The sequence below is a fragment of the Alexandromys fortis genome, unplaced genomic scaffold, assembly GCF_014885135.2.
Source record: "Alexandromys fortis isolate MF-2015 unplaced genomic scaffold, M_Fortis_MF-2015_v1.1 scaffold_21, whole genome shotgun sequence".
In the NCBI taxonomy this organism is placed as follows: domain Eukaryota; kingdom Metazoa; phylum Chordata; class Mammalia; order Rodentia; family Cricetidae; genus Alexandromys; species Alexandromys fortis.
The window spans coordinates 14,011,728-14,039,413 of NW_026067905.1; the positions used below are offsets into that span (position 1 = coordinate 14,011,728).

The following is a 27,686-nucleotide window of genomic DNA, read 5'->3' on the forward strand; positions in this document are numbered from 1 at the left end:
CCCTCCCTCCCTCCCTCCCTTCTTTCTTCCTTCTTTTTTTCTTTTCTTTCTTTTTTCTCTTCCTTCCTTCCTTCCTTCCTTCCTTCCTTCCTTCCTTCCTTCCTTCCTTTCTTTCTTTCTTTCTTTCTTTCTTTCTTTCTTTCTTTCTTTCTTTCTTTCTTTGACAATGTTTCTCTGTGAAGCTGTCCTGGCTGTCCTGAAACTCTGTAGACCAGGCTGGCCTTGAACTCACAGAGATCCGCCTGTCTCTGCCTCCCAAGTGCTGGGATTAAAAGCATGCACCACCATCGCCAGGCCCTGCTAAAACTCTTGCAGTCATGATCTGTTTCCTTCTTGATCAGTTATGGGGATTCTTCTGTATCATGGCTATGCCGTCAAATACTGTGGAGCAGGCCAGCATTTGGGGGGACCCAGAGAGAAGTAACATTTATTTATTTATTTATTTATTTATTTATTTATTTATTTAATTTGTATGTTTTGGAGGTCTTACTCTGTAGCTCAGGTTGGCTTGGAATTCTATATAGCTTAGGCTTGCCTTGAATCTGTGTCCATGTTCATGCCTCAGTTTTCTGAGGGTTTAAATTACAGCCTAGAACTATCATACCCAATGAGAGGTAGCTAGGTCTATAGGTTATTCTATAGCTGATAAAACTATTGAGGATTCCCAGTGGGGCTGGACCAAGATGTTGGTGGCACCTGAGCTGGCTTCTCTGACCCTGCAGCTCTTCTGGGTAAGCTTTTCCTGGGAAGACACTAGGTAAGAGTGAGGGGGAAGGCGTCCCCAGTGGAGTGTTGCAGCTCTGAGGGGGAAGGCGTCCCCCATGCACATGTTCTGAACAGCTCTGAAGGGCAGTTAGGAGCCAAAGAATACCACAAAGTCACACCACACAAGATACTTCACACAAGAGATTTATTGGGAGAGACACAAGAGGTGGCTGCTTCTGCTCTGGCTAGAAGCAGCAAGAAACTGAGCAGGAGGCAGGCTTTATACCGAGTTTCTTGGTGGGGGGAGGGAGGGAAGAGTTTTCCAGGGAGAGGATTGGTGGGGTTTTAAGTCAAGTCCAGGGATTGGTGGGATTTTGAGCTCAGGGATTGGTGGGATTTTGAGCCCAGGGATTGGTGGGTTTTGCTAAGTTTTCAATCCTGGAACTAGGCTGGGAACTTTTATCCTACATGCTACACACAAATTTACTCACCCCAGATAGGAAGCCCATGACAGACAGAAAAATGGATGCCATCAAAGTCCAACTTGGCAAACGAATGACTTTTACTGGAGTTACTTTCAAGAATATGGGTGAGGGGTTACTTGCAGGAACAGAAATGACTCAAAGACAGCTGCATCACCAAAGCCCACCCCAGCACCTGTGAAAACTCACAAAGCTGGGAACTTGGGGCACACTACACAGCCCGCAGGCAGATCAACAGGTTGGAGAGTGTCCTTTCCAGGAGCCTCACTTGTTCTAACTTCTTCCAGGTAGCTGATCGGGCCTGGGAATTTTTGGAGCTTGGCTCTGCTTAGTCTCAGAGGGATTCTCAGCCCCCCATCCCCCCACCCCCCCACCCCCGTGCTTTCTCTGGCAGGGAGGGGCCTAGCAGATCTGATCAGCTTCAGGGACTTCTTGAAGTTTTTGTTTGTTTGTTTTTTGTTTTCTTTGAGTTGTTTACCGTCCTGCTTAAGATCTTCCCGAGTATGACTGAATGTTTAAATCTCAGAGGAAACTATTACTCAACACCAGGACTGAGGTGAGGTGATGTTTATGTACTCAGTTGCTTCTTGTGTTAAACATTGTTCAGAAAGTGATTCCTCTGTGGTGTGTGTGTGTGTGAGCACGTGCACGTACATATGTGTGTATGTATGTGTGTTACACAGAGACAGCAACTCAGAGAGACGCAGACACAGGCAGAGAGAGAGAGAGAGAGAGAGAGACAAAGACAGAGACAGAGACAGAGGGGCAGGGGAAGTAAGGGAGGAAGGGGAAGGGAGGGAGGCTAGAAAGCAAGCATAGGTTCAGTGAACTCTCTCAATACACTGATCACATGAGGTCACACACAGCCGGGAAGGGCAGTGCCTTATTGTTTCTATGGCTGTGATAAAACACCATGACCAGAAGCACACTTCCACATCACAGTCCGTCACTGAGGGAAGTCAGTTACACGGCGCTCCACCCCTTCCTCTGGCTCTTACATTATTTCCTGGCCCTCTTCCACAGTGATCCCTGAGCCTAGGAGGGGGCTATAGATGTCCACTTATGGCTAAGAAATGGGTCACCCTGCCACACTGCCAGTCGCTTGTTCTCCAGAGCTTCACTGGTGGCTATAGTTACAGCCGATAACGAGAGTGAACTATGAGCATAACCCACATGTTTAGCAGACAGTGTGATAGTCACATCATATCCATTTAGAAAAAAACCATAGAAGCTATTTCCCCACTGGGACCTTTGACCTCTCCAGCCAGAGTTTCTTGGCTCTGGCTTACAGTTACCAGGCTTGAGCTTCCTGTTGCAGAGCAGGCCTTAAATCTGATTGGTAGGCTGTTTACCCATGATAGCCAAGTCACTATTGCATAAGTAGATACACCTGCCTATAATGTCAGTACTTTTGCACACAGGGTTCATAGCCAGGCAGGAATGTTGGTGATAATTCTCTTCCAGCAGCCTGCAGGGCCCCTTCAGCACCGTGAAAGCAGTCAGCAGAGTGAGAATTTCCAGGTCAGCTCCAGTTTAACTTCTCCAGGTCCTAGAGTCAAAGCATGCACGTGTCGTGTCCTCAGCAGTAGGGTCTATCTTAGGGTTTATGTTGCTGTGAGGAGACAAAGTGACCATGACAACTCTTATAAAGGAAAACATTCAGTTGGGGTGGCTAACAGTTCAGAGGTTTAGACTGTTAGAATTATGGCAGACATGGTGCTGGAAAAGGAGCTGAGAATTCTACATCTTGATCTGAAGGAAGCAGGAAGTGAACTGAGACACTGGGTGTGGCTTGAGCATATATGAGACTTCAAGGCTCCCCCCCCATGCACTTCCTCCAACAAGGCCACACCTACTCCAGCAAAGCCACACCTCCTAATAATGTTACTCCCTATGAGTTTATGGGGACCTTTATGTTCAAACTACCACAGGGCCTTACCCGCTAGTTTTGGCATACAACAAACAGCAGTAACAATAGCTTTCTTTTATGACTTGTGGGATCGCAGAGGCTTCCCTGGCGGACAACTCACAGGAGATAGCCCACTGCAGGCATGGGGCCTCACCATGTAGCTCTGGCTGTCCTGGATCTTTCTATGTAGACCAGGCTGGCCTCAAGCTCACAGAGATCCGCCTGCCTCTGCCTCCCGAGGGCTGGGATTGAAGGCGTGTGCCACCACTGCTGGATTACTTTGTGTTTTGAGATAGAGTTTCTTGTTAGGACCGGGAGCTCAAAGATGAGACTCAGCTGACTAGCTAGTGAGCCCAGGGATCCTCTTCCCTCCCGTCCCCAGTGCCGGCATTACGTATATACTGCAGAAGTAGAGTTTGAGCACACAGGTAGTCAAGGAAGTGAAATCGGGCTCCCTAAAATGGCAGCTTATTGTTCCCAGAAGACACATGGAGGAGAAATGGTGAGTGAGCATGGGGGCCATATCTAAACAGGACCAGGGCAGGACCAGGGCCCTGTAAAACATCTAAGCCAGGGTCTGTTGAGTGGACTTCTAGCCTTGAGCCTTTCTCATGCCCAAGAGATAAAGCTGCTACTTCCCCTTTCTCTGTGGCTCCATCTAGCTTTCTTGTTGCTCAGTTAAGCTTGAAGATCCCCTAGACCAGTGGTTCTCAACTAATCCCCCAACCATAACATTATTTTTTTTTTGCTACTTCATAACTGTAATTTTGCTACTGTTAATGAGTTATTATGTAAATATCTGATATGCAGGATGTTCTTAGGCAAGTCTCTCCTGGAAAGGGCCATTCGTGACCCACAAGTTGAGAACCACTTTCCCAGATTCTTACCAGTGTCCTGTTTCCTCCTATGCCTGTCTTTCCACTGGTGCTAGAGATTGACATCTGTCTGTCTGTCTGTCTGTCTGTCTGTCTGTCTATCTATCTATCTATCTATCTATCTATCATCTATCTATCTATCTATCTATCTATCTATCTATCTATCATCTATCTATCTATCATCTATCTATCTATCATCTATCTATCTATCTATCTATCTATCTATCTATCTATCTATCTATCTATCTATCTATCATCTGCCTACCTATCTTCTTCCTGCCGGTTCCGGTCTGGAGGAGCCTGATTGATGGAGGATTGATCTGTAGATTGCTTCTCACCCTTTCTCCTCTAGATCTGAGCTCCCGAGGGTGGGGTGTTTGCAGTGTCTAGGACAGCGCCCTGCAGGAGTTAGGTGCTCTTCATAATTGTTGTTTACACGTGAGGGTAGGCTCAATTTAAAATTCAAGAGAGAAAGGGGTGGGCGGTGGGGGCGGGGAACAGCACAGTAAGGTAGTGTCGGATCAGAAGCTGGGGATTTCCTGGTTGGGCTCAGCTCTGGGGATCCTGCTGCTGAGTGTGTGTCTGTTTGCCGCTGAAGGAAGCTGTGGCAACAACAACAACTAAAGGTTGCAAATTTAAACCCAAGTTCAGGTTCTCCTAGCAACACTGCTCGCCCCCTCCCCGGGCTGCTGGCTGGCAGTCCAGAGCACCAGAGACGGATGGATAGCTGGGGTAGTTTGGTTGCTAGGAGAACAATGACTCCCCTGCTCTCCGAGCAGCACGTAGGTGACTGGTGGCATTTCCAGGGGTGTACAGGTGGGCGTCGCTTTTGTTTCCCCAGCGACCGTTTCCCAGTAAAGGTGAGCAAGGAGACAGGAGACGGGTATGAGGGGGAGCAAGCTGGAGCCCTCGTTTCTGTCTGATTAGCAACGGCCTCTTGTTGGAGAATGTGTCCCCAGCGGGTTTGCAGTTAGGGACAGAGTCTGGAGGAGATTATGAAACAATCCATTTCCCATAGGGGTTGGTTCCCAGCATCCACAGGCCATCTGGATGGGCGGAGGATGGAGTGCGGGGGAGCGCACTGAGTGAGAGTGGGGTCCAAGAAAGAAAAACATCGCCTGGCATTGCTTGGTTGGGGTGGAGTGGAAGCCGGGGTGCAGACATTTCTTTTTTGTTTGGTTGATAACATTAAGAGGCGGTGCGACCTTGCTCTGCCCTTCCCTAGTCAGGGGACCAAGTCGCAGGCAGCTGGGCTGCTGCAAAACCAACCGGGGTGCCCACTACAGCCTTGATTCTGACTTTGCCTGGGGCCTTGGAGGTGGGACAGTGTGGTTGGGGTACAAAGAGCTGGGCTAGGAGAGGAAAGCAAGGGCAGGCCTAACCTGTCCACCGAATCTGTGTCCTCTCTCATTCTCAGACCCCTTTTATTTATGAGGTCTGCCCTGCCACCCAGGGAGTTTCACTTAGAAGTCTATTTTCACCAGACCTGGGGAAGCTGAGGGCTGAACCCAGCTGTTCTGTGGAAAATCTGCTGCCCTGTGGGACAGGGTGCTATCCGTGACAGGTTTGGAAGCAAAATAGACGGAGTGTCGCTTTGAGCCTATTTTCATGGAAGAAGCCATTTAAGTTGTCCCCAGAGGGGCTTCTGCTTCCAGAGTAGTCAGCAGGAGAACAGAGAACGCTTATCAAACAGGACCTTGTTTCTCTCTTGGCCATCCGGAGAGACCATCATTTCTGAGATCTCGCCACCATAAGAGAGGCCACAAGATGAGGTCCACTGTTAGAAGAAGGTCTTAATGGACAGGCCAAGGCCAGGTTTGTGGTCCTCTGTCTGTCTCTCCTTCCCTTCCTTACTCCTGTCCTCTCTCTCTCTCTCTCTCTCTCTCTCTCTCTCTCCTGGCTGGGTATGGCTTGGGCAGACACTCCAAGGCCCCCCGCAAGACTATAGTAACGAAGATGAAGCCTTGAGTCCCCGAATGACTTCACGGAATGGAACACCCCCAACCTTAACTCACAGGGACTATGAATGAAAACCCAGTCTTTGTTGTGTGGAGCCATCGAGCTCAGGGACTGACTACGAAAGTCAGGTTGTTCTCATGGACACAGGGCACGCGGAAGGAGACGGATTTGATCATTTTTATGGGAAGAGGAAGAGATAGTGGGATTTGTCAGGGGTGTTTCCATGATGAGGCGGAGAGGAGTCTCCTGGTGACAGAAAGAGAGAGGTGGAGTGTGCTGCCTTAATGGAGGAAAGTGCACACGTGTGCATGTGTGTGTGTTAGAGCAAATGTCTCTGGGGGAGTCTGAGCTCCCCCCTTTCCTTTCTCTATCCCTTTGTCCCTCCCTCCTCATCTCTATTCTTTCTCCCCTTCCTCCTTTCCTCTTTCCTGCCCTCCCTCCCTCCCTCCCTCCCTCCCTCCCTCCCTCCCTTCCTTCCTCTTGGCAAGTTGTCATTATGTAGTCCATATTGGACTAGAACTAGCTCGTGGCCTTGAACTAGCCCCCCAACTGCATCAGGTTCCTTAGCACTGGCTGGTGGGGCCTTTTCTGCAATTAAAGACAATAACAATAACGGTTATTTTTTATTGTACACCCACTTTGCTTTAATGAATTATATCATTTACTTTTTTTGTAACATGCCCGTGGGACAGGAACTGTCAATGTAATTCCTGTTTTATAGGTGAGAAAACTGGAGCCCAAGAGACAAACCTTTTCCAACATCACCCGACAGTGAACAGAGGCAGTGTCTTTTATTAGGATAGGGTTGTGGTGCCCGGATCTGCTGCTCTCATGTTCCTCTGGTGTGCATGTGTGTGCATGTGGCATATGCACAGGTGTGTGTGCCTGCAGGTGTGCACACGGGAGCCAGAGAAGGACGTCCAGTGTCCTCCAGCCCTTTCCCTTGGAAGCAATAGTTTGTGTTTTCCTGCTAGGTTGGCAGCTAAGCCCCAGTGATCCTCCTGTCTCTGCTCCCACAACAGTCGGGTTGCAGGTGCTCATGAGACTTCCTCTGGCTGCCTTTGTGGGTGCCGGGATCCAAACTCAGGTCCCCATGGTTGTACAGCAGGTGCTCTTAAAGAGTGATCCATCTTTCCGGTCCCCACAGCCTATTTCTTAACTACTGTGTCCAACCCCATAGAGTGCACTTTTAAAAAAGATTTGTTTAAAAATTTTTTTCTTTGCAATGTTAAGTTTAGGGTTTCATGCATAATAGGGAAGTGTTCTACCACCAAGCTATATTCCCCGTCTGCAGACACCTGAAGTCTTGCATTGAATTAGGTAAAATAAACCACTAGTGAGTTGGAGCCTAGAGGTGTGATTTGCTGTCTGCAGTGGTGCCTAGTGACGGCCTGTCTCCTCCCCACAGTCTCTGATGCTGCCTGGAACAGGAATATTCCATAGCCTCAGCATCATGCTTCAGGGAGGGCTGGAGGGATCAGGTGGGCTGGTGTCCTCATTCCTTAGGCAGGATGTGTTCTGAGTGGGAGCAGCTTCCTGTGCTGAGGGTATATCCTCTGCGAGTCTCTGGTTGGGTTGGCGTAGGAGCGGGGCAAGTCTGAGGGGAGGGGCAAATCTGAGGGGAGGGGCAAATCTGAGGGGAGGGGCAAGTCTGAGGGGAGTGTCTTACTCTTTTTATTCCCTATAAGCTCCAGGACCCCTCTGTACTTTCTGTGTCAGGTTTAATGGAACTTAAAGCTGAGTGGGTAGATTTCCAGAAAGTTCCTGTTTGTATCATCTTTCCTGAGATCTATCTCTCACTCCCAGCTGGCTTTCAGACCGCCTACTTCAAAACCATCATGTCCTTTCTTCGCTGCATTAGCCCTGTGTATTGTCTGCTCTGTCAGAGAAAGAAAGGGGGGAGGAGAGGGGGAGGGAGGGAGGACGAGAGAGGGGGGGGAGTGCGCCAGATTGATAGGGGAAGAGATGGCCTTCAGGATATGGCTACGCTGTTCCTCCCTAGTCCCACACCCCGTGGGAACAGGGACTGCATTTGTACCGCACAGCATTGTCGGCATCTGGGAGCTGAAACACAGTAGGTGCTCAACAAACCTTGTTGTGTCCCTGTTGGATAAACGGAACCCGGTTCATGGAGAGCAGCAGCCACTGCTGCCTGGCCAGCACATCCTCAGGGTGTGGTTGTGGGGAGGGGGAGGAGGAGCTACGCACTGAGCTTAGGGCGGGGCAGGGCTCAGGACCACTTCCGGAAGGAGGTGCTGGAGCTGAGGACCAACTGGGAGTCAGCCAGGCCAGAAACAGAAAGTCACATGGGGCATTACCAGATGTGGACAGATGCTCCGGAAACTGTGGTAGGAGGTGAGGTGGAGAGGACTGGGGCAGACAGACAGACTCGTCTTTCTCAAGTCTGCCTTCCTTAACTTTCCTACTTCTGCAGAAGGTGTCCCAGTCCTCCTGGAGACCTTCTTGCAGGGCACTGTTGAGCACTCCATGCCCCCCCCCCCCCCAACCCCGTGCAGAGTCAGTCTCTCTCTCTCTCTCTCTCTCTCTCTCTCTCTCTCTCTCTCTCTCTCTCTCTCTCTCTCTCTCTCCCTCCCTCCCTCCCTCACAGTTCTGGTCTTCCAGGTCTGCTGCTCTCTGTCCGCCTGGGCTCTCTAGCCTCTTCCAGGATTCCCTGTTATTGTCCTGGCCTCTGAGCTGGTTTTGTTTGTCTCCGATCCATCTTGCACACATCTGCCAGATTCTTCTTTCTGGAGCCCAAATTCTGCTCCTAATTGGTGCCCTACCCTGTTCAATAGTTCTCCATGACCCCAGGTATCGTCTCTACTCAGCATCCTAGGATCTTATTCACCTTCCATCTACCTGCCTGGACTATTTCTTCAATGTCCCTACCCACAGAGTCAGCAAAGCTAGACTCTGCTCCTCTCCAAACACTCCTGAGTTCTATTTTAATACATGTCCCAAACCTCCAGATCTCTGTGAGTTTCTCAACTGTGCTTCAATGCCAGCCTTACAATTGCCTTTGTTACTGATCCCTCAGATCTTTACTCTAGTTCCCGCCTCATTCATGTATGGTCCAGCCTTCCTGATGAGCTATGTATATCTCCTGGATGACAGAATTTTCACCAAGGCAGTGGCCTCGCTGAGGCCCACATGCATATGCTATATCCAGGGGCCCCACACAGATCTCTATCCTAGCAACCACTACTCGTAGGCCCCAAAGAGACCTAAATGAAGGACAGGGAAGAACACAGTGGTAAGTTTAGTAGAAGCTAGGCATGTTTCACACGCCTCCACAAGCCCTACGTGGAGAAGTGGGTTCACCTGGGCACAGCCTGGAGGTCTTGTTCTCCCCAAACCTCTACTGTTTGTTCTTGTGTGTGTCCTGGGAGAGCAGTAGAGGGTGCCTGAGTCCACCCATTGAGTAGAATCTGCTGCATGAACGGGGTGGAGTCCCTGGCCAACCCTGCCCTGGCTCACCTCTATACAAAGCGGCTGTAGCCATATAGGTGTTTCCCTTGGGAGAGAGAGAGAGAGAGAGAGAGAGAGAGAGAGAGAGGGGCCAATGGACAGACAGAGAGACAGAGAGACAGAGAGAGAGACAGAGAGAGAGACAGAGGGAGAGCGAGCAGGCCTCCCATGGATATCTACTGAATATGGCCTAGCAAGATACAATAAGACTGGTCACAAACCCTCAAATCAAGGCTGGCAGAGGCAACCAGTTGGAGGAAAAAGGTCCCAAGCTCAGGCAAAAGAGTCAGAGACACCTCCCACTGCCACTGTTGGGAGTCCCAGCAAGAACTCTAAGCTACACAACCATAAGGTATATGCAGAGGACCTAGCTCAGACACACACAGGGTCGACGATGACAACTCTTATTTATTTATTAATTAATTTATGTATTAATTATACAATAGTCTGTCTGAAGGCCAGAAGAGGGCGCCAGACTTCATTACAGATGGTTGTGAGCCACCATGTGGTTGCCAGGAATTGAACTCAGGACCTTTGGAAGAGCAGGCAATGCTCCTAACCACTGAGCCATCTCTCCAGCCCCCGATGACAACTCTTATGCAAGGAAACATTTAATTGGAGCTGGCTTACAGGTTCAGAAGTTTAGTCCACTACTGTCATGGTGGAAAGCGTGGCAGCGCACGGGCAGACGTGGTGCTGGAGAAGAAGATGAGAGTTCTTCATCTGGACAGGGAGGCCGCAGGAAGAGAGAGTGACACGGCCTGACTTCAACATTTGAAACGCCAAGGGACACACTTCCTCCAACAAGGCCACACCTTCTAATAGTGCCACCCTCTATGAGCCTATGGGGGTCATTTTCATCCCAACCACCACACAGTAAACAAGGACTTCTCTGTTTTAGGATAAGGTTTATGGTTAGGGCTGCTTCTTATTTCTGTCCCCCACCATGATGGCAATTTCCATTCTCCCTTGAGGTTTCAGGTCCTGGACTTGGAGCTCATTTTGCTCTTCTGATCCAAGGTCAGCATCAGGGACCAGAGTCCTACCTCTGAAGATTAGAAGGGAGCACACAGATCTGTACGAGGAGCACTGCCGTGTGGATGGACGGAGGTGTCCATCTGCAGAGGCTTGGGCCTCTCCTTCACAGTGCATTTGGGAATTAGGATGTTTGTCTAAAGAACTGGCTCTCTTCTACATTTTGTATATTAAAATTGGGTAGATTATTGAAATTTCCTATTTGGAGCTTTGAGTATTTAGATTTCGACCGCTGCTCGGGGGTGGGGAGCACAAACGAGGAATAGTGATAGTCAGGGCCTGAGGACAAGAGTCTCTAAGTGAGCTGCACTACCTGACTTTCCGCTGCCGTGACAAACGTGGACACAATCTGCTCATCAGAGGTTTAAGGCTATCGTCACTCAATCCCATCATCTTAAGCCTGGCAGAACGTCATGGTGAGGGGAACAGGGCAGAGAAAACTGTTTACTTCATGGTAGCTGGAAAGAGGGAGGGAAGGCGGAAAGGAGAGGAGGAAGAAAGGAGGTGAGTGGAGGGGAGGGAGGGAGGGAGAGAGGGAGAGAGGAAGAGGGAGGGAGGGAGAGGGAGGGAGGGAGAGAGGGAGAGAATATAATACTGTGGCACACCTTGAAATGGCACAACCCCAATGGCCTAACTTCCATGTGTTCTGGCACCTCCTGGTATTGTCCCTCACTGGCAATGAAGCTGTCAACACGTAACTTTGGGAAGGGGCATTTAAGATTCATACAATTGTAGCCATGTGGCTGCTCAGGTTATTTTGAATCAGAGAATTTGGATAACGGTAGCTTTGTTCTTCAGTTCTTTGAGCTTACAACCGTGCTGGGAATGAAGCTGAGTAGGTTTTCATTTGCTGCCCCCCGCCCCACCTGCTCCATGCTGGACTGCAGAGTGGAAACGCAAGACTGACTGGGCCCCTTACAGTGGGTCTTGGATGCTGTTCCCCATGGGTGTGTGTGTTTGGTGTAGGGAACCACACTATATCTTAAGAGTAGGAGCCACAGCTCCAGGGAGGGTATTCTTCTAGAGAAGAATAGCTTGGGGGTAAGGAGTAGTCAACTCATACAGAACAAACAAACAAACAAACAAACAAACAAACAAATGGACTCACACAGCTCTGCCCACTGCTTTCCAAACTTTTTTTTCTTCTTCAGCCCACCAGGGTGCGCCCAGTGCCTCCAGCCTCTGCCGCCAGCCAGTTCCTCAAGTTGCCACTGGGTGGCGCTGCCTCATGCGCGTGCAATGCTGTTTCAGACCAAGTGTCTGACCTTAGTCCTCCACAATCTGGGCCCGGTGTCAGTAGCTCAGCTTTTGGGTGAGGATTCTGGGAATTTGGTCCGTGGCTGCTAGTGCTCAAAGTCCAGAACTGGAGCAGAACTCATGGTCACGTAAGAGAGATGGAGGCGGATGGATTAGGATATTGGAGGTGAGGTGGGATAAAGTCGGCTGGTCTGGGGACAGAGAAGGCCTGAAGCTCTGACAGGATCGCTCCTTTCTGCTCCCTCTGGAGTGCATTGGGCTGTACAATTGCATTGAAACAGCATAAGAGAAAATGGGCTCTGCACACAGAACACTGACCTAGGCAGAGGGCCAGTTTTTCTGAACTAAATAAGCACACAGCCCTTTAAATGCCATATACTTCACAAGTATCAACTCAGTTCTCACAACACCTGAACCCCATTTTACAGCTGAGGACACTGAGGCACAGGTTACAGCAGTTAATAAGTGGAGGGCCCCAGACAGCCTCCTCTTAGGGCCCCTGTTCCCTCTGGTGGAATGTTCTGGGGAGGGAGGGAGGGAGGGAGGAAGGTCTGTCTGGTCTCTGCATTTCTTTAGCTAGCTTCAGCTTTGATGACCTTCAGCTCCATTCACCCCCATTCATCCTAGCAGTGTTACAGGGCTTCTGGTGGGCGTGGCATGGTGACTGTGGCCAGTGAAAGCCACAGTCCTTGCTCTAGGGGGGCCTGATTCATCAGTTATACCAATGGCCATCACCAAAGTATGTGTTGTAGAGACGGAAACTCAGCTCTTCTGTCTCAGTTTGGGTTTCTATTGCTGTGAAGAGACAGCATGACCACATGATCACAGCGACTCTTTTTTTTAAAGATCGATCTATCTATCTATCTATCTATCTATCTATCTATCTATCTATCTATCTATCTATCATGTATACAGTGTTCTGCCTGCATGTACACCTGTAGGCCAGAAGAGGACACCAAATCTCATTACAGATGGATGTGAGCCATCATGTGGTTGTTGGGAATTGAACTCAGGACCTTTGGAAGAGCAGTCAGTGCTCTTAGCCTCTGAGCCATCTCTCTAGCCTGACCATGGCAACTCTTATAAAGGAAAACATTTAACTGAGGTGGTGGCTTACAGTTTCAGAGGTTCAGTCCATTATCTTCATGAGGGGAGCATGGCGTCATGTAGGCAGATGTGCTGGCATGGTAGCTGAGAGTCCTGTATTTTGCAGGCAACAGGAAGTCAACTGAGACACCAGATGTTATCCTGAGCATAAACCTCAAAACCCCTCCCCCAACAGGGACATACTTCCTCCATCCAGGTCACACCCACTCCAACAAAGACACACCTCCTAATAGTGCTACACCTTGTGAGATTATGGGGGCCCATACACTCAAACTACCATACCTTCCTATCTACAGACCCCCTCCTCCTCGTTCAGTGGCGGCCCTTCCCATCCTGAGCCCATGCGGCATATTTGAGACCAGTTATACTTGCCCAAGATGCTATTATTATCAAGGCTCAGGACAGGACAGTGATTGGATTAATAGCAGAGCCCTTTGTGACTTAGAAGGCTGGTTGCAGCCATGGTCTTCTTGGGCCTTGGCTGGTGTTAGTCTCCTGGGGACGGAGCCTTCATTCCTCATGAGGGGCCATAGGATCTTTCCTCGAAAGGTCTTTGGTTTCTGACTTGGGTTTGCATTTAGGCCATTTACCCGACGTCTGGTGTTTCTAGGTTTTTGTTGCCCACATAGGTGGATCCCAAGCTCCCAGTCAGTAGAGATATGCAGAAGAGACTGTGTGAGCATGTTTCCCAGCGCCACTGAAGTCTCTCTTACTAGTGTGGCCTTAGAGGTAAGTGACTCAATCATTGCAACCTGAGTCTCCTCACCTACAGAGTGAGCCAAGATGCCCCCTCCCCCCATCTCGCAAAATACTAGCGAGAGGAAGTGACTTGCTCCCACCTACCCCTTAAAATGGTCTTGCTTGTTCTAAGGATCTGACTTCCTGTCAACTCTCCAAGTGAACTCTGAAGTTTTTGACAGCAGAGACCACATCACAGTCATCTTTGTATTTTCAGTGTCAAGAATAGGGCCTGGCCCACAGTACATGCTCAATAACCACGTCCATTTCAAGCTCAGAGCTATGTGGGCAGATCGTGTGGTGGGGATTTTTATAAAAGACCCCCGGTCCTGCAGAGACCTTTCCCTTGGGTTTATCTTTGGGCTCTTGGGCTCCTCCTGTGTCTCTGAGTGAGCCATCCATTCCTCATCCCCGGTTTTCTCTGAACCATGGGCGAGTTAGCTTTGTATGACTCCTTCTAGAGAAGGCAGCACAATGGAGGTATATTTTAGTTTTTAAAAGTGCTGTGGACTGTAGGCTGTCATACAATAGGCTGGTTTTCAGAAGGAATGGTATGCTTGTGTCCTTTGGGCTACTTGATGATGCTACCCAGGCTTATGAACCTGAGTCTGCTTCCCTAGAGGCTGTTGGAGTGGGGGCTGGGACACAGACATAAAGAGCCCTCTCCAGGAGGTTCCTCTGACTCCTCCCCAGCTCCTTCAGTGTCTTTGGGGCAGGGCATTGGGAACACAGAGGTAATGATGTCGCACACCAAGCCTAAATATCATGCCTGTATGTTGACTGAGGTTTCTGTCCTGCCTGGTTTCTGTAGTCATTAAGTCCTAAAGGAATCACACAGAGGTCTACATTAATCGATTGGCCTAGAATCTCAGGCTTCTTATTTACTCTTATAACTTATATTAGCTCATAATTTTTGTCTGTGTTAGCCATGTGGGTTGGTACCTTTTTTGGTGAGGCAGTCACATCTTTCTTGCTCTGTGTCGAGCTTCCTCTGTCTGGGTGGCAACTGCAGTCTGAAATTTTCCTCTTCCCATAATTCTTGTTGCCACACCTCTACTTCCTGCCTGGTCGCTGTCAACTCGCCTATACTTCCTGCCTGGCTACTGGCCAATCAGCATTTTGTTAAAAATAATACAAGTGACAGGATAAAAGACCATTGTCCCACAACACCTATACACGGGAAAGGGAGTCTCTCTGGCTTTTTTCCCCACAAAACATTGAATATGTCATGGTCCTGAAAGCCCCAGCTCTCAGGCTGCTGGAGAGCTTCCCTGGGTGCTTCCACAAGGATGAGATGGGCCCTCCCCTGTCTCCCGTGTTTCATGACACCTCAGTTACCAACAGAAGCCCACCCTTGTATCCTGGCTGCCTTCCTTCTTCAAGCTGCTGCAGCCTGCAGGGGGTGCATGCCTGAGGTGAGGGGCTGGACTCCTGGTGAGCAGGGAGCAAGGTCAGCTGCTCACTGCACAGGCTGTAGTGCCGGAAGTCCTTATTTATCCCACCTCCTTCCACCACCCTCCCTAGCTCCTCCCCAAACATCTGCTGGCAGAGAAGGTAACTCCTTCTCTGGGAGTGGGTCTGGAGTGTCGTGCAGCTCCGACCCCCAAAGCTTTCTCCTCCCAAGCAGCCCTGTGAGAAAGGTCCATGCAAGGTATCTGGTATACCCGCCCCGCCCCCCTCCCCCCCATCTCTCTGGACACTGTATCCCATTGCTTCCCTAATGTCTTGCTGAGCTCACTCTTCTTGCTAATTGGCTGTGTCCTTTCTTCCTCAGGTACCACTGATTCCCCTTGCTGGTCTTACTGGGCTACCGCTGTGACTTCCTCACAGGGGGTCCTGGTTGCTTCCCCTCCACCCTTTGTTTTTGAGCTCCAATATAAATCTGCTCAGGTCTCTCTCCTTTTCTCTATCTCCACCTCTCCCTCCCCTTCTTCCTTTTTTACTCTCCCCCCCTTCTTCTTTCACAAATGTGTCAGATACTATTCCACAAATGTACCTGAAGCAGGGCACGAGAGTGTCTGTGGGTCACTTCTATCCCATTGCGTCTAGGGGTTGGTGCCCAGGGCTATGGATAAGCACACATCCCTCAGTGAGGCATTTGGTGCATGTTGGCACCAGCCCCTGACAATACTTTCGGCCTCCCATCTCCCACTTTGTGCCTGTGAGCTGAGCTCTGGCCTTGCTGAACCATTCTGCATTCTCCCAACAGCCTGGAGCAACACCCTCCTTTACATTCCCCATCAGCATCATGGCCCCAGTGCAAAACATCCCACGTGGAGCATCTCACACGGTAATGCTCTCACACTGAAGAGCAAGTGTGAGTCCCATGGGGTTGATGCAGCCTGAAAACCCAAAGAAGCCTCTCCTTTGTAGAACAGAACCCAGAGTCTCTAAATGTAGCTTCTGCGAGCACCCAAGTCGCCGAGAGTCACCTCTTCCTTTTGTCCACACTGTAAGGAGGATTTGGTTGCGCACCATTTTGTTCCTCTGCAGAGTGTTGCTGCTCCTGTGAGAGACTGCCTCTGCAGCACCTCTGGAGCTCACGAAGGAAGGACGTACGTGGTGAAAGTCCATACACACTCCCTTAATCCTAACACTTGGGAGGCAGAGGCAGGCGGATCTCTGTGAGTTTGAGACCAGCAAAGTCTACAAACCAAGTTCCAGGACAGGCTCCAAAGCTATACAGAGAAACCCTGTCTTGGAACCTGCCTCCCAAAAAAGTTATGCAATATTTCTACCACCCATTAGCTCCAGTTGAAAGCATAAAGAACATTGAGTTCATTATGATTATTAAATGACGAGAACTAAAATGTATGAAGTGAGGGAGGATAAAAAAATTGAGAATGGCCTTTTGCTTTGGCAGTCTGCCTATCTAAGATGCTCAGGGCAAAGTTCAAGCTCTGTCCTCACTAAGGATTGATCTCAGGATGCTAGCTCCTTTTCTCTGGGTCTTATTTTAATACATATCATGGTATTTCTAAGAGGTAAAAGGGACATTTCATGCAAACACTCTCCAAATAGATGCACGTGATTGTGGATGAGACACAAATCCAAGTCCTTCCCAGCATCTTGGCTGAGGGGAACCAGATGTGGCCTACAGAAAGTCCACACCCCTCTACCCACTGCTCTGAGGCCCACTTAGAACTTCTGTTCTTGCTTACAATAAATACATTTGGCAGCAACCTGTGCTCTGGGCTGAAACTGGCTTGTTCAGTCTTGACCCCACTCAGGAGAACGTTTACACAGTTTTCTGTAGAACTCACTCATGTGTAGCACACATTCTAATTGGTCTCAGTAATAAAAACTCGGAGTCAGCTATCAGGGGGTAAAAGCAGAACAGCCAGTCACTAGAGAGTTCTTACCTCTACCAATGCTCAGACCAAAGGGGCGATTCTGTTCCTATGAATCCTCAGACTGCCCTGAGCTCCTGTCTCCTTTTGCCTTATATTACACTCTCCACCCAGCCATATCACTTCTGTCTCTACCTCCCTGCTGCTGGGATTAAAGGTGTAGGATCCCAAGTGCTGGAATCACTTTTGTGTGAGCTGTTTCTCCTCTAGACAGATTCAATTTTGTGTAGCCCAGGGTGACCTGAACTCACAGAGATATGTCTGCCTCTGTCTCCAGAGTGCTGGGATTAAAGGGGTGTGCCACCACTGACTGGCCTCTATGCTAACTAGTGGTTTAGCTCTGCACTCTGGTCTTCAGGCAAGCTTTATTTATTATAGCATAACAAAATATCACCATATCCATGAGATGCCATAGTGCATGCACTTTGGTTTTGCTCTAAAATCTTGAAATGACAATTTCTGAAAGGCTTCCAGGTGAGTATTTCAGGTTGTTTTGAGAAGGTCTTTAGAAGTAAACTTTTGAAGTCTGTGAGAGGTTTCTTGTGGTCTTTGTATAAGGATCCTTGAGTACTGTGATAACACATAACATTCATTCATCCATCCATCCATCCATCCATCTGTCCATCTATCAATTCACCTATCTATCTATCTGTCTGTCTGTCTGTCTGTCTGTCCGTCCGTCCGTCCGTCCGTCCGTCCATCCTTCATCCAGCAAGTACACAAAGCACTCTGAAGGTGAGGCAGATCTATCCTTTTTCACTGTGATGCTGGGTCTTGTCTGTTGATCGAGTTAACAAGGATTGGTGAATCACCTTTGTGTGTCTGTGGGGACATCTCCAGACAGGATTGACAGATGGGACAGAGACTGGGGAAGAAGTGCCCCATCCAGTGAGCTGATGGATGGAAGGTTATCTGAGGAAGCTGTGTCTGGACCTGCAAGCCCCGTTCTGTCTGGCTGTGTATATGGCTGCTTCCTGTAGACGTCAGACTTGGGATCGTTCAGTCTTTCAATGTGAACTCAGCATAGTGGCTTTCCAGGAAGCTTCTAGATCTTCAGCACTAGACCAGACTGCTGAGGTGTCTGTTTCCTGATTTGGTAGCTACCATGTTGTCTACTTTCCAGCGTGTGAATGTATGGCATTATTGAAATGAGCAACTTCAATCATGTAAGCCAGTCCAACAAATACATCCTTTCCACTTTCTTTCTTTATCTGGAGCAGGGTCTTTCTATGTAGTCCTGGCAGTCCTGAAAATTGCTATGTAGACCAGGCTGCCCTTGAGATCACAGAGATCCACCTGCCTCTGTCTCCCGTTTGCTGGGATTAAAGGTGTGCACTACTACACCAGGCTTTGAATTTTATTTGCCTGCATGTATGTTTATATTTATGTTTATGTTTATGTATCATGTGTGTTCCTGGCCATCAGGGCTCTTTGTTCTGGAGTTACAGATGGCTATGAACCACCATGTGGAGGCTGGGATTGAACAGGGTCTCCGGAAAAGCAGCAAGTACTCTTAACTGCTGGGCAATATCTCCAGCCCCCATTTTTTGTTTTTTTTTTGACTCAGAATCTTGCTGTGGTAGCCTGTAATCCCCCACAGGCATGCCTAGAAGTCAAATAATCCCACCCAGGCAGACCCAGATGTGTCTTCAGGCATCTCCTAGGTGATGTCAGATACTGTGATGTTGGCAACACAGTAAGTGATAAGTATATTGTTTTGTAAAATTTGCTTGATATTCTCAATAACTCCATCAGTTATAATATTCTCATTTTAATGAGAAAACCGGAACACAGTGGTGGATCTGAGGTTTGAACCGAGGCAGCCTGGCTCCAGAGTTCTGGTTCTGATGATAGTGGTCCCTCCTCCCGCCTCTTCTCTTAACCGCTGAGATGCTAATTACCAACCAGTCTAATATATTCCTTTAAATAGCCACTATAGCATTAGCTTAGCTGACTGGAAGGCTCTACAGTTCAGTTGTCTTTACTTTTCTTCATTTGCCCATCTGTCCATCTTTCCATCTGTTTGTCCATCCATGCAAGATCAACGGGATGTAAAGGGTTCACAGAGATGCCACTTTACCAGGGGTTAGTTTCCAGCCTCTCAGAGTGTCAATTAATTGCCAGTATAAAATGGCATCCTAATATTTACCTTACAGATTTGCTGAGTATTAAATGAGCTGTTTCATGTGTAATGTCTAGCCTTGAGTCTGCGTTTCCGTGTAGTTCAAAACCTTACACAGTGACGGTTTTAAAATACTGCAGCTAGTAGAATTTCCGCAATGTTTCCACCCTCCCCTTTTATTCTTGATCAGTGATGTTGTCTGTTTCCGCCTCTGGGAGAAGAAAGTATTGAATTGCTTGTGTAGTCGATGACCACTCTGGCCACCCACTTCTTCCTGGGACTAAGGGTACCATCTGCCTGTTGGATGGCAAGGATTCAGCACAGTGGGGTGGCCCAGTCTCATTCCCTTCCCGCCCTTGCTGTTGACAAAGTCTGGGCTGCTGCTCTCTGAAAGACAATGACAGAAAGCCGGGGAGTGTGCTGGCCCTTCCTCTTCCAGGGAGGCCGCGGAGATGGAGAACATTGGGAAGACAGCTGGGCGGGTCCTGGGAGCGACTGGACTGTGCATGAGCTTCTGTAGAGTCCTAATAGCAAGGTCAAGGGTGACATTCAGAGATTTCTTGTTCTCTGAATTTCTGCTCCTCGACATGGTGAGGGGAGGAGGCAGACAGCCTTTTGCCAGAGAGAGCTTGGCACTCAGGTTCCTGCCATCTGGGTTGTGAATGCTCTCTCTTCCTCCCTCTCTCTCTCATTTCTGCTGTGCATGTGTGCATACACTCCTGTCTCTGTGTATCCGTGTCTTTATGTTTGTATGTGTCTGTGCATGTACCTGTGTGTGTCCCTGTGTTTATGTGTGCTATGTGTCCGTGTCTATCCATGCATGTGTGTTCATAGACAGACTTTTTGGATAGATGTTGGAAGGTCTTAAGGCAAGGACAAAGAAGTTCATGTCTATTCAGCTTCATCCCCAGCGATGCCTCTTTCCCCAGGTTAAAAGGTAGAACCAGGCTCCAAAGGAAGTGGGTGCTCATAGCATTCTAAGCTTTCTAAAGACAACCCTGGGCTGGCAAGATGGCTCACCAGGTAAAGGCCTTTGTCACAAAGACTGCTGGCCTGAGTTTCATCCCTAGAACCCATGTGGCTGAAGGAGAGGACTGATTTCTGCAAGGTGTCCTTTGACTTCCATGTGCACAGCACAGGTCACAGGTGGACTCTCTCTCTCTCTCTCTCTCTCTCTCTCTCTCTCTCTCTCTCTCTCTCTCTCAGATAAATATTAAAAAACAAAACAGAAAAACCCCCAAAGACAGCCCAATATACAATAATGATCAACACTAAAACAAAGCATACCAAATACAAAGAAAAGAAACCAGTGGCCCAGGCTTTCTGCTATGGCCCCCTCCTCAGCTCCCTAAGAAGAGGGCTGATATTTCTGGACCACTGTCCCACTGGGACTTTCCATATACAATGATGCACGGTCAACATTCCCACTCTAAAACAGGGAACTGGGATACAGCAAGAAAAGAGTGGACCAAAGCAAAACCAAAGCCCAGTAGGGAAAACACCACGGTGGGTACATCGTGACCACACGGGTACGTACTGTTCCAGATGGTAGGCTGCCCACTGTATGAGATTACCAGCCAGCAGCCCACAGCTGAGGCCCAGCCCAAACTTTGGCTGGCTTGTGTCCATGTACGGATGTGGGAGAAATGGCTTAGTTGGGTGAACTAGATGTAGGAACTTATTCCAGATCCTTCCAAGGTGGGATACTTCCAGGTTCTGTGTGGGGACTGTGCTGAAACATATGGACTATCAGTTCAGCTGGGGAAGAGGGGTCCATTGCTCCTGGAGTTCAGGGAGCAGAGACCATGTAGCAATGGTAGGTGGCTGCTCTCGCAGGCCCTTGGACTTTTCCATCTGGAAGGTGCGGCTGTAGAGGGAACTTAGCTGCTGAACAGACACTTGCTGGCTGGCTTGAACCCCTGGTCAGCCAGAAGAGTCAAGATGAATCCGTTCAGCACAGACGTACTAAGCATGCCCCAGTCCCCCAAACTGAGTTTTCTAGGGTACAATAGGGATATGGTAAGTGCATTACTTTCTTCATTGTTGAGACCAAACGCCTGATAAGGAGCCGCTGAAGAAAGAAAGGTTTTATTGTGGCTTGTTTGAGGGGATAGGGTTCATCACAGTGTGTGTGGTGGTTTGAAAGAAAATGGCCCCAAAGGGAAGGGCACTATTAGGAGGTGTGGCCTTGTTGGAGGAAGTGAGTCACTGTGGGGGTGGGCTTTGAGGTCCCTTTTCTCAATCCTCACTCAGTGTGACAGTTGACTTCCGCCTCTGAGTCCAGATGCAGCATTCTCAGCTCCAGCACCACATCTACCTGCAGGCCATCATCCTCCCCATCCTGATGATAATGGAGCCAACTTCTGGAACTGTAAGAGAGCTGCCTCCATTAAATGTTTTCACTACAAGAGTTGTCTCTGCCCAGCAATCGAAAAGCCTAAGACAGAAGACACATGGTGGCAGGAGCGTGAGGTGGCTGATCACACTGCACCTGTCGTCTGTCAGGAAGCTGGCTTTCTCCTCTGCCTTTTGAGCCCGCAAAGATTGTGCCTGCATCCTGCCCAGGTCCTGAACACCCGAGAGATGCCAAGTTCAGAAGCAGTGGGCTAAGCCGTTTGGTGGAGGAAATTTCAAGACAGCATAGCAGTCAGGTTGTGGCGCTCAGCCAATGGGATGGGGCTACCTACATTTAGAGTGGGCTTTCTGGGTGATTCTCAATCCAGTCAAGTTGGTAATGAAGGTTGATCCTCACAGAAAGGAAGCTGGAGAGGAGAAGAGGTCTCAATCCAGTCAAGTTGGTAATGAAGGTTGATCCTCACAGAAAGGAAGCTGGAGAGGAGAAGAGGGCAGGGAGTGTGTGTGGGGGGCGAGGCTCAGGTGGCCAATCAGGCCTCACTATGAAGGTGGCAATGAAGTGGAGATCTGAAGAGGCAAAAGAGCCTTGTGGGTGTCTAGAAAGAGGATAGAGCAAACTGAGGGAAAGGCAGGTACAGAGGGCCTAGGGCGGTGGTGGAGGTAGGGGGTGGGGTGGGGCGGGCAGTCGGGCCAGAGCAGAAGTACAGGAGGAATCTGGTAGAAGATGACAAAGAGGGATGGCTCATGCCGGACCCTGAGGGTCACTTCCAAGCTCTCACTGGAGAGTTCTGGTAGAGAGTATTATATGCTCACTTTAGCTGAGGTTTGGCAGAGATACTGTAATCATGTTTGGCCTCCTACTGCAGGGGTGTGGTCAGGGGGCTCTGCAAGAGGAGGCCTGGGAGTAACAGCACTCCTTCATGCTGAGGAACCTGTGGAAGGAGGCCTGCGGTCATGATATCTAGTACTTGTGGAGGGAGGTCCGTGGGAAGCATGTACGATATACTTACCAACATCCTACACGGGGAAGAAGGAATCCATGAGTGTCTCAGGCCATGTGAAGTAATACTGCATAAAGTCTCTCTCTCTCTCTCTCTCTCTCTCTCTCTCTCTCTCTCTCTCTCTCTCACACACACACACACACACACACACACACACAGAGCATGGTGTGGGGTGTGTGAAGACTGCCCACCAAAACTAGGCAGTGGTTATTCCTGGTCCAGGGTTTAGGTGATCCTGACTTTCTTCCTGACACGCTTAAAAAAACCCCAAACTACTGTTTACTTAAATTCCTTTTTAAATAATAAGCAAATTATTATTTACAAAACCAGGGAAAAATCCAATGGAGCTATTTTCATCATGGGAGAGTAAGATAAATAATTAAAAGAGGTGGTGTTTTATAATACATAATTTTCTCAGGTCCTGTTGCAACCGATGCAAAGTCTTCAAAACCAAGATGGCGCTAAAGAGGGTGGCGAAGTCTTCTCCAGTTGCTCCGACGGCTGCTCTTATCCAGGTTGTTTGCAGCCATTCAGTGAAGCAGGCAGCTGCAGAAGATGTCCCTTCTGTGCCCCAAGTTTACCAGCTTCCCATTTGTGTCATTGCAAATTCATTACTGCTGGGAGGCAATTTTGGGGCTGAACCTTATGAGGCACCTGCTAGAAGTGGGGAAGTGGTGGTGGTGGGGGGGAGGCACCAGCTGGAACTCTTGGGACTCAGGGTGATGCTTAACTCACTCTCTCCCCAGCCCTTTCAGGAAAGAGTCAGAAGATCTTCACAAAGGAGGAAGATGAAGAGGAGGAAGGTACTGCTGAGGGCTATTGCCGCCCGACCCAGATTCCCCGAGGAATCCTATCATATGAATAATTAACTATAGCAAGCCAAGGAACTGATCTTCAGTGAACAGAGAGTTCATGAAAATTTAAAGACTGGCGCTGAAACAGGCCCCGTGCGTTGTTTTCATGGTGACTTAGATATCTTTGAAAACCTAAAGTCTCAAGGTCTGCCCTAGGGTCCTACTGTGACATTAGCACTGGCTTCCTGAACTCCTGAGTCTCTGGGGGGGTGGGGGGTGGGGTGGGGCTTCTCTGGGAGCTCTGTCTAGGCAGAAGAGGCTAGTGCCTTCAGGTGAGACTATCCCTGGGTACCTCTGGATACCCGTAGGCGGGTTACAGGTGTCCCCCTAAGCAGTGGATCCATATTGTTGGGTTACCAAGGCAACCCCATTCCTCCTGGGACAGGGGAGGAAGGGATGCTGACGGAATAGGATTTCATGAGCTGTCTTTCCATAGGAATTGGGGCTAAAAATACCCCACAGTTGGCACTTGCATGATTCCAGGAGCCTTTCTGCCTCCTGTCTCTGCACAGTTAGCAACTGCTCCCTGGCCGAGTCCTGATCCTGTAGAGCTGAGCTTGGCACTGCCCGGGGGTGAGGAGAGCTAGCTCTTCAGGAAACTGGTGATTACCTTATTGGCTGGGTGTGGAGGCCTGAGTTGGGCTGGTGTTTCCCTGGCAGACACAGGCGTGCTCTTCCCCAGAGTCATTAGTGGTAACTCCCAGAAGCTGTTTAGAATCACGAGGCAGCTGGCAGCCCCGGGGCGCCGAAGGTGGGTGTAGGAGGGTCTCGACTAGCTGGCCAGGTTGATCTTTAGGGACCCGTTGCTTCCTTTCTCCTTTCTGTCCGCATTGCAGGGCATGCCCCAAGGCAGAGAAAGAAGTTCAAGTCTCGGTGTCTCCCAGCATTGAGTTTGTGCCCCCAAGGGCAGTCCTGGCTCTGGGTCTAAGTGTCAGAAAAGGCTGGGAGAGCTTGAGTCACAGGGTGCTGACTTGCCCCATGATGCTGTGAGCTGCAAGGGTCCTGGAATTCTAAAACCTACCAGTCTGAGCTTGAGAACAATGTCTGTGCTCTGTAGACGTGGGGACTTGAGGACGGGACTAGGAATTGCACATCCAGAGGAAGGCCAGCCATCTCCAGGACTCAGACAGGAAACTCCTTGGTTGCCAGAGGACTCCCTCGGCCCACAGCCAGCCTCAGCAGGTCGCTTGGAGGACCACCAGTGCTCCTGTGTCCCTCCAACCTCCCTCATGCTGGAGACTGAACATGGCATCTTTTATAAACGGTGGTGACTGCTCTACTACTGAACCACACCCCTAGCCCTGGGAGCTCTTGGTCTGAGAAAGGTCGGAGATTTTGCATTTTGAACACACTCCCAGGAGATGCCTGGGTTGGATTTCCATGGGACAGCAACCTCGAGTAAGAAGGCTCAAGAGAAAGGGGTCTAAACAGGGCAGTGAATAAGAATCTACACAAGTATTTTAAACTCTGGATTCCTGAGCCCCACCGTAGACCTCTGGAATCAGAGCCATGGTGTGGTGATCTGTGTAAAAGGATAATGGATGGCTTGATTCGTGACTTTGTCTTGTAACTGCCGTCCTGTCAGGCCTGCTGTGGACACTGAGAGAAAGGCCTCCCCAAACCCGTTTGTGCCAAACATTTTTTTTTTCTATTTTTAGTGAGATTTGCTCCTTTTGAATCTGGCCTATCATTCACCATTTAACAAATATTTATTAAGTCTCTCCTGTGTTACCATAAAGGTCTGTTCTTTCCTGTGTAGCAGGACAGACAGTTGGTAGGTAACAGCGCCTGCTTCATGCCTCCTAGGCTGTACAACTGAATTAGAGAAATCCCCGGTGGCTTAGAGTTCACGAGCTTGCTTCCCTTACATGGTTATAACGCTGCTAATGTGTTCTTAATGAGCTGCCACTTACTTATGCAAATAGCAGGGCACAGATGCCAGGGGCATTGGGGCTTACAGAGCAGCGTGCCTCTGCAGCTTGCATGCGTTTTCAGGCAGAGCTGCTGGTCTCTGGGGCTTGTTCTGTTCTTCATCCTTAATAGCTACGATGTGGGTAGTGTGTCTGTCACTGTGTATGCTGGGCATCTCACCAGGATAGCCTGGCATGAGGGCACCTCTGGCTGTGAGAGGAGTAGGTAGGGACCATCCTAGACACCCCCTTGCTTTGTTATCTCTGTCCACCTCTGTCTTGTGCTGGCTGGCTTTTACCAAGCTCTGGGGAGACCAGTGTGGGTGGGAGGCAGCGGCTGTTGACCTCAGAAATGGGTGCTGTTTAGACCTAAGTCAGGCTGTGAGTTTCATTTCTGGCCTCTATGAAGAAATTTCAGGAAAAGGTGCTTTTGAATCTTTTTAAAGTCCAAAAGCAAGCAAACTGAAAGCCCTCACACCAACAAAACAAAACACTTCCGTTCCTGTCTTCATTTCTCTCCCCTGTTTCCCTGAGGACTTCCCTACCACAGTCAGAGCCAGAGAGGATGCTGGGATGGTGTGCCAGCTACTTCATTTTCTACTTGCTGTGGCTTCTAGTTGCTGTGGCAAGACAAAAGCAACTTAAAGAAGGAGGCTGGAGAGATGGCTTAGTGACTAGTAGCATACGTTGCTCTTCCAGAAACCCGAGTTCAGTTCCCAGCACTCATGTCAGGCAGCTCACAGCTGCCGGCTACTTCCGCTCCAGGGGATTTGGCATCCTCTTCTAGCCTCTGAGGCTGCATGTGCTAACCTGTACATATCAACACACAACATGCCCATATTGAAAAAGAGGATAAAATAAACATAAATTTGAAATAAAGAAGCAGGGATTTACTTTGGTTCATAGTGAAGGGTGTAACCCATCACAGCGATATCATGGTGGCAGATAATGAGGCAGCGGGTTACACTGCACTTGCAGTTGGGAAGCAGGAGGTGAGCAATGCCCTCAGTTGCTTCCTCATCACCCCCCTTCTTATTCAGTCTGTGACTCCACCCTGAATATGGGTGTGTCTTTCTTTCTTAGTTAAAGTTCTCAGGAAGCACGCTCACAGACACACCCAGAAGTGATCCCAAAATTCACTCTAATCCAATGAAGACTGCCCATCACAGATAGTGGGTGGTTCTTCACTGGGCGTGTCATGCTTATTCTCCCGTAGGCTGTTTTGCAGGGCTGCTGTCTTGGGTACCACAATAGGCACTGTTACATGGAGCTGAACAGGCCCCATGCCATGGGAAACCTACCTGGAAAGATGGTCTGATAGGAGCAAGCACTCATCTCTGATGTGCTCCCTGGCCCACCCAGGCTATCTGCTGGGTGGAGTTGCTTGTGATGTCCCCATGGTTTTAGCCCCAGGGATTGGCCTAACTGGATGGCAAGGGAATGAAGAAAGGGCAGACATAAGTACAGAAAAGCTGGGATTAGGTGGACTGGACTCTGATGGAGAAGTCACAGTACCTTGGAATCATAACGTATTTATTGTATTGAATAGGGAGGCAGAGTTATTGCATACAGCTGAACAAAGAGACAGATTTAGTTCATCCTGGTAGGAGCTGCTCTGTAGTGAGAAGTTTCCAGGCCATAAACATAGGGGTTGGGGAGAAAACTAAGGTGGACATTTTCTGGATACTCTATTAACATCCACACATGGACCAGCAGAAGACTTTGCCACTTCTGTGGGCACTGGGGTCTTTGACATAGCTGTCCCCATGTCAACAGTGCACCCACTTAGTACTTCACTCAATCACTATGCCACATAAAAGGCCAGACAAAATGGTGTACATCTCTAACCTTAGCACTTCCTCAGGGGAGATAGGTGGAGAAGGCAGGAGAACAATCTGGATGCTCTCTACACAGCCACCCTGGAGTAAGAAGCTCAGCAGTGAAACATCAAGAGAGACCCATCCTCAACAAAGTGGAAGGTAAGACTCCCAGATATTGTCTTCTGACCTCCACACATGCACCGTTGGTGCAGGACAATTCTGTATTCTGTCAATTATGTTTTACATAAACGCTGATTGGTCAGTAGCCAGGTAGGAAGTATAGGTGGGACAACCAGACAGGAAGTAGAGGCAGGGCAATGAGAACAGGAGTATTCTGGGAAGAAGGAAGCTCTTCCCACAGTCTTGTCCAGACACCAAAGAAGAAGGATGTGACCTGCCCCGCTGAAAAAGGTACTGAGCCATGTGGCTAACATAGGTAAGAATAATGGGTTAATATAAGTTATAAGAGTTAATAAGAAGCCTGAGCTAATGGACCAGTTTATAACTTATGTAGACCTCTGTGTGATTTTCTTTGGGGCTTACCGGCTGTGGGAACTGTGCAGGACAGAAACCCCAAGCAGGCCCTCATGTTATTCACCGTGGCAAGCGCACACACATACAAGCGCGCGCACACACACACACATAAATATGCAAGTTAAATAGTAATGGAGAGAGAGCACAAGCAAGGAACTCAGGACCGCGAGGGGTGCACCCATACACTGAGACAAGGGGGATGTTC

The 27,686-nt window shown here is 49.2% G+C and overlaps 2 long non-coding RNA genes across 2 annotated transcripts in view; both read left to right on the top strand.

Annotated features, from left to right (window-relative positions):
- LOC126497250 (uncharacterized) overlaps positions 1-23,462 on the top strand; it is an 82,851-nt gene extending 59,389 nt beyond the window's left edge. The window contains exon 3 of the long non-coding RNA XR_007590552.1: positions 23,110-23,462. This is a non-coding gene — a long non-coding RNA (uncharacterized lncRNA). The remainder of the gene's footprint in view (positions 1-23,109) is intronic.
- A 2,281-nt stretch (positions 23,463-25,743) lies between these two features.
- LOC126497248 (uncharacterized) overlaps positions 25,744-27,686 on the top strand; it is a 55,509-nt gene continuing 53,566 nt past the window's right edge. The window contains exon 1 of the long non-coding RNA XR_007590549.1: positions 25,744-27,106. This is a non-coding gene — a long non-coding RNA (uncharacterized lncRNA). The remainder of the gene's footprint in view (positions 27,107-27,686) is intronic.